The sequence below is a fragment of the Cupressus sempervirens genome, chromosome 5, assembly GCF_028749045.1.
Source record: "Cupressus sempervirens isolate cs-2001-9-10 chromosome 5, ASM2874904v1, whole genome shotgun sequence".
Lineage (NCBI taxonomy): Eukaryota > Viridiplantae > Streptophyta > Pinopsida > Cupressales > Cupressaceae > Cupressus > Cupressus sempervirens.
In genome coordinates this window covers 486153605-486161859 of record NC_143122.1, presented here as the reverse complement: position 1 = coordinate 486161859, position 8255 = coordinate 486153605, and positions in this window count along the sequence as shown.

Here is an 8255-nt window from a genome sequence, read left to right as displayed (position 1 = left end):
CTATTTCTCAATTTCATTTAGGATGAATTGCAACCACTTTTTAGATGTTTTTGCAATAGCTTTACACTTCTACAAATTATCAAGAAATTTTTGGTTGGCTAAAGAGGATACATCTACCATTACTAACATCTCATTTAGGGATTTGGGTTCTAGATGCAAGATGGCATTAATGTATTGTGCCATGCTCTTCATTGCTTCTTTCATGTCCTACTTGTGTTGAGCATCTTTCTAGATTCTGTCAACAATCTTCTTGTTTGAAGCTACAAAAAATTTCATATCAACCACAAGACTCCCCTTTCCAAGATCAATCCTCATTACCTAATAGTTCTGAGGAGAGAGGTTTTTAGGTGAACTACCTTCTAGTGGCTTGGCTATTTTAGCTATCCAATGCCCTAAGTTTCTATTAAAGTTTAATTTGGACTCAGTTTTAGCCCTTTTAGTTTTCAAAGTCTTTCTTAGACATTTGTTAACCAAGTTATCGATAGGCATGGATAATGGAACCAAGCTCCTTTTCTTCTTGACAGAAACTTCCAGCCACTTGGGAGTAGTAGGTTCTTTACCTATCATAGGAGAAAATTTTGCTAAGGTCAAGGTGTTAGATCAAGGACCAATGTTTTTTGGAGACTTTTGAGGGTCTAGTTTATTATTATTCATGAGAGCAATAGGAGACTATTCTGAATTTGCCTTCTTTTCAATGAGATCTAGATTGACTGTGACTATCCTCTTTCCCTTGCTTGGTGTCACCTTTTTAGTGCTAGAGTGAGTTACTCTTCTAAACTTTGGGAACTCTTCAAGAACCTAAAGTTGAAGTGAATTTGAAGTTACTTCAACCATTTTTTAGTTCTCTTTAGCACTTCTAAAGTCTGGGAAAATAAGTTATCTTCTTCCCTTCTAGTCTAGTCAAGCTCAGGGCTAGGTATGCATTCAATCTAATCAACATAGAATGGGTCAATCACATCCTGAATTTCATCTTTTATTATCCTATGTGTGCTGAGGTTCACCTTAAACATATTAATCTAGTTGACTATCAACCTAGACCATAATCTTTTTCTAACTTCAAATTCATCAGGACAATTGGCCCAATAATCTTCTAAATGAGGAACATGGACTAATGAAGACGCATGCCCAAAATTATCCCTAGAAAATCTTGTATAATCATTTTTTTCTCTAGGAGCATATGGTTTGAGGCAGAAATGTGACAATGCAATTTGTGCTAGCTTGGCTTGCTTGTAGCTTGAACATTGGTAATGACCAATTTCGATGGGGAATAGGAAAGAGGTTGACTTCTTTGCACATTTAGAGTATTCAAACATAGAAACAAACTACCTACATATCTCAGATAAGGAAATATTGTCTAGAAAATAGCATGGCAACTTAAGAGGCTCACTAGAAAAACCCCCAACTCTAAGATATGTAATTTTAGGAAATTGAATATAGAAACAACCAAATATTTTGATAGCTTGCATGGATTCTTCTGATAATCTATGATTCTCATGGCCTTGAAGCTTAAAGACTAACCTCCCAAGAAAGACATCATTAACTCTTCTAAATTCCTTGCAAGATTTAGTTTCATGAAGGTCTTTTTAGTATTGGTAGATGGTCATTTATTTAGTCTAGGACATGTGTGGAAGTCCCTTCCATTCCTTAGATGCCGCTAGGATATAGACTAAGAAAGAGTACAAAAAGAATGGGCTGAAACCACTTACTGCTATAAGATCCTTATGTAGATTTTTAGCTATTAAATCTACCCAATCAATGAATTTTTCCCCCTCAACAATTTTTAGAATGAAAAGGTACATCTAGCTTTCCCAATGGAAAGTGTGGTCATTGCCCTTGAGCCTGTTCAAAAGTAACACAATGTCTATAGTTTCCTTAATGAAATGTTCAATTGTCAAAGGTTTAGGCAATCTAGAACCCCCTTCAGTCAACCTCAAAAGCCAAGTTTGAGCTACAATGTTGTCATAATTATTCTTTTTATCACAATATAGATTCTTAGACTCCTCAAAGGTCCAAGGGTCATAGGTTTCTTTATGAGGGATTCTCATAGCTAAACTGACACTTGTCCTATTAATCCTAACCAACACATCTCCTAAAACTTTCTTTATACACTTGGTGTTGGGGTCATAAAAATTAACACATTCAACAACCAATTCTGGGCATTCTATAGCTGGTGGGAAACTGACAGCTTCTAATAACCCACTACTAGCTAATTTCTGATATATAAGACCAAACTAGACATTCTTTGCCTACTCAATTGCATTTGGTAGGCTTTTGTTTACCAAAAAAGTATCCCAAATTTTGGGTAAGGAACTCAATAGGAAAGGTTTTTCAAGCTTAGGCATTTTGGGGCAGAAAAGTATCATGGTTCAATTTGAAAGATACAGATTTACAAAATCAAACCAAAACACTTCAAATGAAAACCAAGCATAGAAATGATAGAGTGGGAGATAATGTACTTATAGTTTTCGGTATAGTTCAAACTTCCACTTTCCTTACTTATTAGTCTACATTGAGAGCTCAAGATGGTTAAATGAGCACTCATGTTGGACAGAGGGTAATTATAGGGGATGATTTCTTGAAAATCCACAGGAAAATTTGAGTGGATAGAAAGAATTTATTACAAACATTCTATCTATACTTTGACAAGACTTGCAAGGATATTTGCAGCTAATATCTATCACATCTATGTGAAGCTCAACCTTTCATGATGTCAGAAAATCTATGCACCACCTTTTTGGATAAAGTAATATTACTTTTAGCATGATTTCTCATAATTACCATAATTGTTTCCCTTCGTATCTCTGATATCACCCTAAGGTGGGATCCATTTCTTTGCCTTATAAAAATGAGTGTATAATCTCCTAACACACATCTTGCAAGAAAACAAGAAAACATCAACAAACCTCAAAGTTGAAGTTGAAGTTGAAATTTGAATAAAACTCCACTTGAACTTCAACTTCAGGAAAATGATCCTAGGCCAACAGAAGAGAACTTTTCCAGGATGAAGGGAAACAAGTGGAACCAAACTTGAACTTGAAGTTTTTTAAATTTCAAGTTCAACTTCAAGTTGCAAAAGAGAGGATTGATTAGCGATATTGCACATTGGGAAAAGGTAGGGTAACAATTGGCTCCAACTGGGGAATGAGACGGGAAGGATCATATGTGAACTTAGAATCTTTGGTTCCATAGACCAACTTAGAACAAACCTAAACCAAAGACACACAAAAAAAGGAAGACATGACAAAATAACTGAAAAGGAAACAAAGTAGGGAAAAATAGGTATTTACAGTGAGGGTGAACAAAAGGTAGATTTAAAACTTAAAAATATTAAGATCCTATCCATTATATGCCAAGGGTAAATCATCACCACTAAGGTATTTGAGTTTGAATGCATTGGAACCCAACTTAGCTGATATAACAAATGGTCCTTTCTAGAGGCTTTCAAACTTAGCATGAGCTCCTTTTGGCTCTCTTCTCTTGTCCCACAGTAACACTTGATCTCCCTTCATTAACTTCTAAGGCCTAGCTTTGTGATAAAAAAACTTCTTTACCCTTGCCTGATGACTGGTGATGTGATTCACTATCTCCTCCCTTTCTTCTTCAATCTTTTGGAGCTACAGTATCCATTTTTCAATAGAAGTAGAGAACTCTTTGTCTTCAATTGCTTTCTATAGATTTAGAGTAGCCAGTTCTAGTGGTAAGGACAACTATGCTTCAACTCTATATACTAACTCAAAAGGGGTCATACCAATAGTCCTTTTAGGAGAGGTTCTATCTACCCATACTACTTCATACAACCATTTATGCCAATCTCTACCTTTTTCATCCACCAACTTTTTCATGATATTAATCATATTCTTATTATTTCACTCGACCTACCCATTGCCTTGAGGAAATTAATCAAATGCATGTGATAATCTAAAACCATGATCATAACAAAATAACTAAATTTCTAAGAATGAAATTTTTTGAGCATTATTAGTTATTATCTTGCTTGGAACCCCAAAATGTGTTAGATGTTTTCTGTCAAGAATTTATAGACTACTTCAGATGTTTTTGATTTCACAGGGATTGCTCCAACCCATTTGGTGAAGTAATTAGTGGTAGTGAGAATATGTGTGTGACCAGTGCTAGAGTTGGGATTGATTGGGCCAATAAAGTCAAGTCCCCATTGTTGGAAGGGCTCTTCTATGACAACTAGTTTCAGAGGTAGGGCAACTAATTGTCGTTTACCTATAAATAATTTTCATTTTTCACAATTACCTACCCATTTATAGGCATATTTAAACATACCTAGCCAATAATATCCACTTATTAATATCTTAAACGCAATCGCTGTAGATGAAAAATGTCCTCCACAAGCTTCATTATGAAAAGTTGTGAGTAGCTTCTCTTGTTGATCAGTATTGACACATCTTAGGAACATGCCATCTAGTCCTCTCTTGTACAAGATATCATCAACGATAAAAACTTTACTACTCTGAGTTAAAGGCTCCTTTAGTCTTTTCCTTTCACATGGTTAGGGAATTCCCCATAGGTTTGAAAATAAGCTATATCTGCAAATGATTCATCTTTGAAGCCTACTAGTAAATAATTAGGGTAAGCTTCTTCCTCTTTATTTTTTGATGTAAGCTTGAAAAGACCATGACCACAAACTAGTTTAGTTGGTTTGATATCTGGGTCAAATTCTTGTACTTTTGATACCTAGGTAGCTTTTTTGTTTACTACTACATCTTGTTGTGTAAGAATACTTTTAACTATTGTAGATGGTACAAATACTATAGAATGTGAATGCAGAATATAGTATTGAAAATGTTTCAAAGCCTCTACAATAGTAAATGCTTGCTTCTTAGCTAGGGAATAATGTAATTCATGTTTCTTAAGAGGGACACTCATAAAAGAAATAGGTACTTCTTCACCTTTTTCATTTCTTTGAAGCAGTATACCTGACATAATATGGTCTAATGCATAGAAATACATTATGAAGTCCTTAAAATCTAGATGAAAGAGTTGGTGCCTTTGCAATAGCTTTCTTTAACTCTTCAAATGCCTTGATTGTTGGGTTATCCCATTTGAAGTTCTACTTCTTGCTTAAAAGTTTTTCCATGGGTTGTATGGTTTCAACAAATTCAGGAAAAACTTTCTAAGAAAGTTGATCTGGCCAAAAAAAGACCTTACACCATTATGATTAATAGGCAAGTAGAGTTGTTGAATAACTTTTACTCTTTTTGGGTCGATCCTAATTCCCTCCTTGGACAAAATGTGCCCCAATAAATTTCCTTTAGTTACAACAAAGATTAATTTCTTGGGATTCAATGAGATGCCATGTCCTTTTCACTTCTCAAGAACCTCCCTCAAATCTTTCAAATGTTTCTTTCATCTTCTTGAAAATACAATCATATCATCAAGATAAACTATGATGCACTTGTCTAAAAGGTGTCCAAAAGTTGAACTCATGGCACATTGGAAAATTGCACCTCTATTTGATTATAGCCTGAGAAAATGTCAAGGAATGATATCATTTTTTAGCCAGCTACTATTTGAAGAATCTGATCCATTATGGGTAGAGCAAAGTTATCTTTTAGGCTTGCCTGATTCAGGTTCCTAAAGTCTACACAGATTCTTATTTCTCCATTCCTCTTTCTCATGGGTACTATGTTCGCCACCCATGTGGAGTGATGTATGGGGAAGATTATACAAGCCTTAAGCATCTTATCAATCTCCTTTAATATTGTATCTAAAACTTTTGTGTTATAGGTCCTTAACTTCTATCTGAAGGGGGAAGCATTGGACTTTAGGGTAATATAATGTTTGAACTGTCCTTTCCTGAATGTCTTCAAATCCTCATATGACAAGGCAAAAACATCAATATACTCTGTCAGTAATTTAATGAATCTTGTTTTTTCCTTTGTCTCATAGTAGCTTCCTATGTTTATCATCTTAGAGTTATGATTATCTCCTAGGTTGACCTTCTCGTATTCACCACTCTCAATTTCCTTGGGAATTGAGTCTTGAGCCAGGAAAGCATCTTGCCTATCAAAAAGTTTCTCAAGTTCAACCAAATCTTTAGGTATCACATTTTATTTCAATTGCATTGTATCCTCTATTTTCCCATCTACACAATTAGGACAAAACTTCCTATTTTATGAATTAGAGCCTTCAAAATAATCATTGGCAAATTTTTCCATACTTTGCAAGAAAGCATTAATATGTGCATCATCCTTGAATAATTTCCAAGAATTATTATTGTTTGGGACACTCGGCCTATGAATGATCTTTAAAAAATATTTATTAGTTGTAAAATCAAGATAAGGGATTAGTAGAGAAGCTGATGCTACTAAGGAATCTACTCTGGAATTTAGCTCCCTAAGAATTGATTCTATTGAAAAAGCTTCAAAGTCTTCAATTTCATCCCATACATGATTCCTGTAATGCTTCAATCTTTCATTTTTAACAAACAACAAGTTTCTAACTTGTTTCACTATCAACTCTACATCACCCTTGGCCTTCAACAACTTAACATTTTTATTTTTCACCTCTTCTAATCCTAGAAGTAAAGTGTTGTACTCTACCATATTATTTGTATTTTCAAAAGCCAACTTGAAAGAAGAGGGAAAATTTAGATACTTCATTGGGATATCCTGATAAGAAAAAGAGGCCTTGGGAAGTTGCTTCTTTACTACTAAAAGATCATTGGCCAACTTTTGAACAAGTGCATCATTCAAAGATGATGTAGAGGCTTGAGAATTTAGGATTTGAACCTCTTTCTTCCATTTTCTTGATATAATGAGTTCATCCTCTAACTCTATAGAAAGGGTTTGAGAGGCTATGAGCATTTGAGGATTCACTTTTTTCAATGAGAAAGCAATATCTAGAGGCATTACATTTAAAAAGAAACCTTTTTGATTTTCACCATTTGGTACACTAGTCATAGGTATCTAATGCAATGCTTTACTGATTGAGCCATGAACTCCTACATTTGAATCAACTGCATAAGCAAAGAATTCACATCTTTAGTTGCTTTAAATCTGGCTTCAAAAGCATCTTTCATAGTATCCCAGGAAGTAATGGATGCATTGGGTAAATGATGAAACTAGTCTATTGCCAAGTCTGTCAAGGTTTGAATAAATAATCTTATAGAAACATCTTCTTGTGTTGTGTTAAAAGCATTCAAATGTTCTTCGGGTAACTTCTTCCCATCCTCACTGAATCTAGGTAGGATTTTTTGTGCTCCCTTAGGCAGTCTACCTAGATTTCTTGCTAGTTGTAGAGGTCCTATCGCAACACCCTATGGTTGATTATGAGCCATTACTGGTAATCTATAGTTGAAAGGAAGGATTGCAATACTAGAAGGAATTAAAGTCCTAGGGATGATTAGAGATTGCAAAGAAGTAATAGGGCTCCCACCCTTAGGAGGTGATGATGGTCTACTTGTAGTTTTAGCTTTGTTTCTTTTCAGAGAAAGGTCAAGTTTGAAGTCAATTTTAGCTAAAGCTTCAAAATCTTCATCTACCAAGCCAAAAAATCTATCAGTTTGCGTATATCTTTTTGTAGCTAGGGTGATGTCTCAGCTTGATCTAGTCAATGATTTGCATGAGTAGCTCTTTCTACCACAACTTCTTCTTGAATGATTGGAAAACCTTTAATCCTTTCAGCTATTTCCTCTTCTCTTTTAGTACTAGTTGTACTTGAAGGTATTGTTGGTTACTATTTCTATTAACCTAGATGTATCTTGAAACCCTAGATTAATTTGTAGGACATGCAATTGATTATGATTAGGAAGCACCATTTCACAAAACCATGAGGACTTTTAGGAACTTAAAAGGAAAACTCTATCTTCCAAGTTCCCCAATAGAGTCACCAAAAACTATTAGTAAACAATTTTTCCCAAGATTTTTGACAATTTGAACAAAGGAGAAAATTGTAAACTAACAAATTGAATTCTTATTTATTGATAAGGAATTCTCTTCTTAAGAGATTTACTTGATATTATTCAAGGTGTGGCTAACCTTCATCAAAAGATAATCATTTTTCCTCAATCGAGGGAAAATCTTCCCAATAAGTATTTTTACTGAAAATACTTTAAAAGTTCAAAATCATCACATAAACACAAGATAAATGCTAATGCTGGAAAACCATTTGATCTTAACAGTCAATATCATACACATGATTGAATGTTAAAACAAAAGATTGGTGGTAAAGTAACATAGATTCAATCTTCCATAACCTTTAAGATTTGAAAATAGATAATTCTA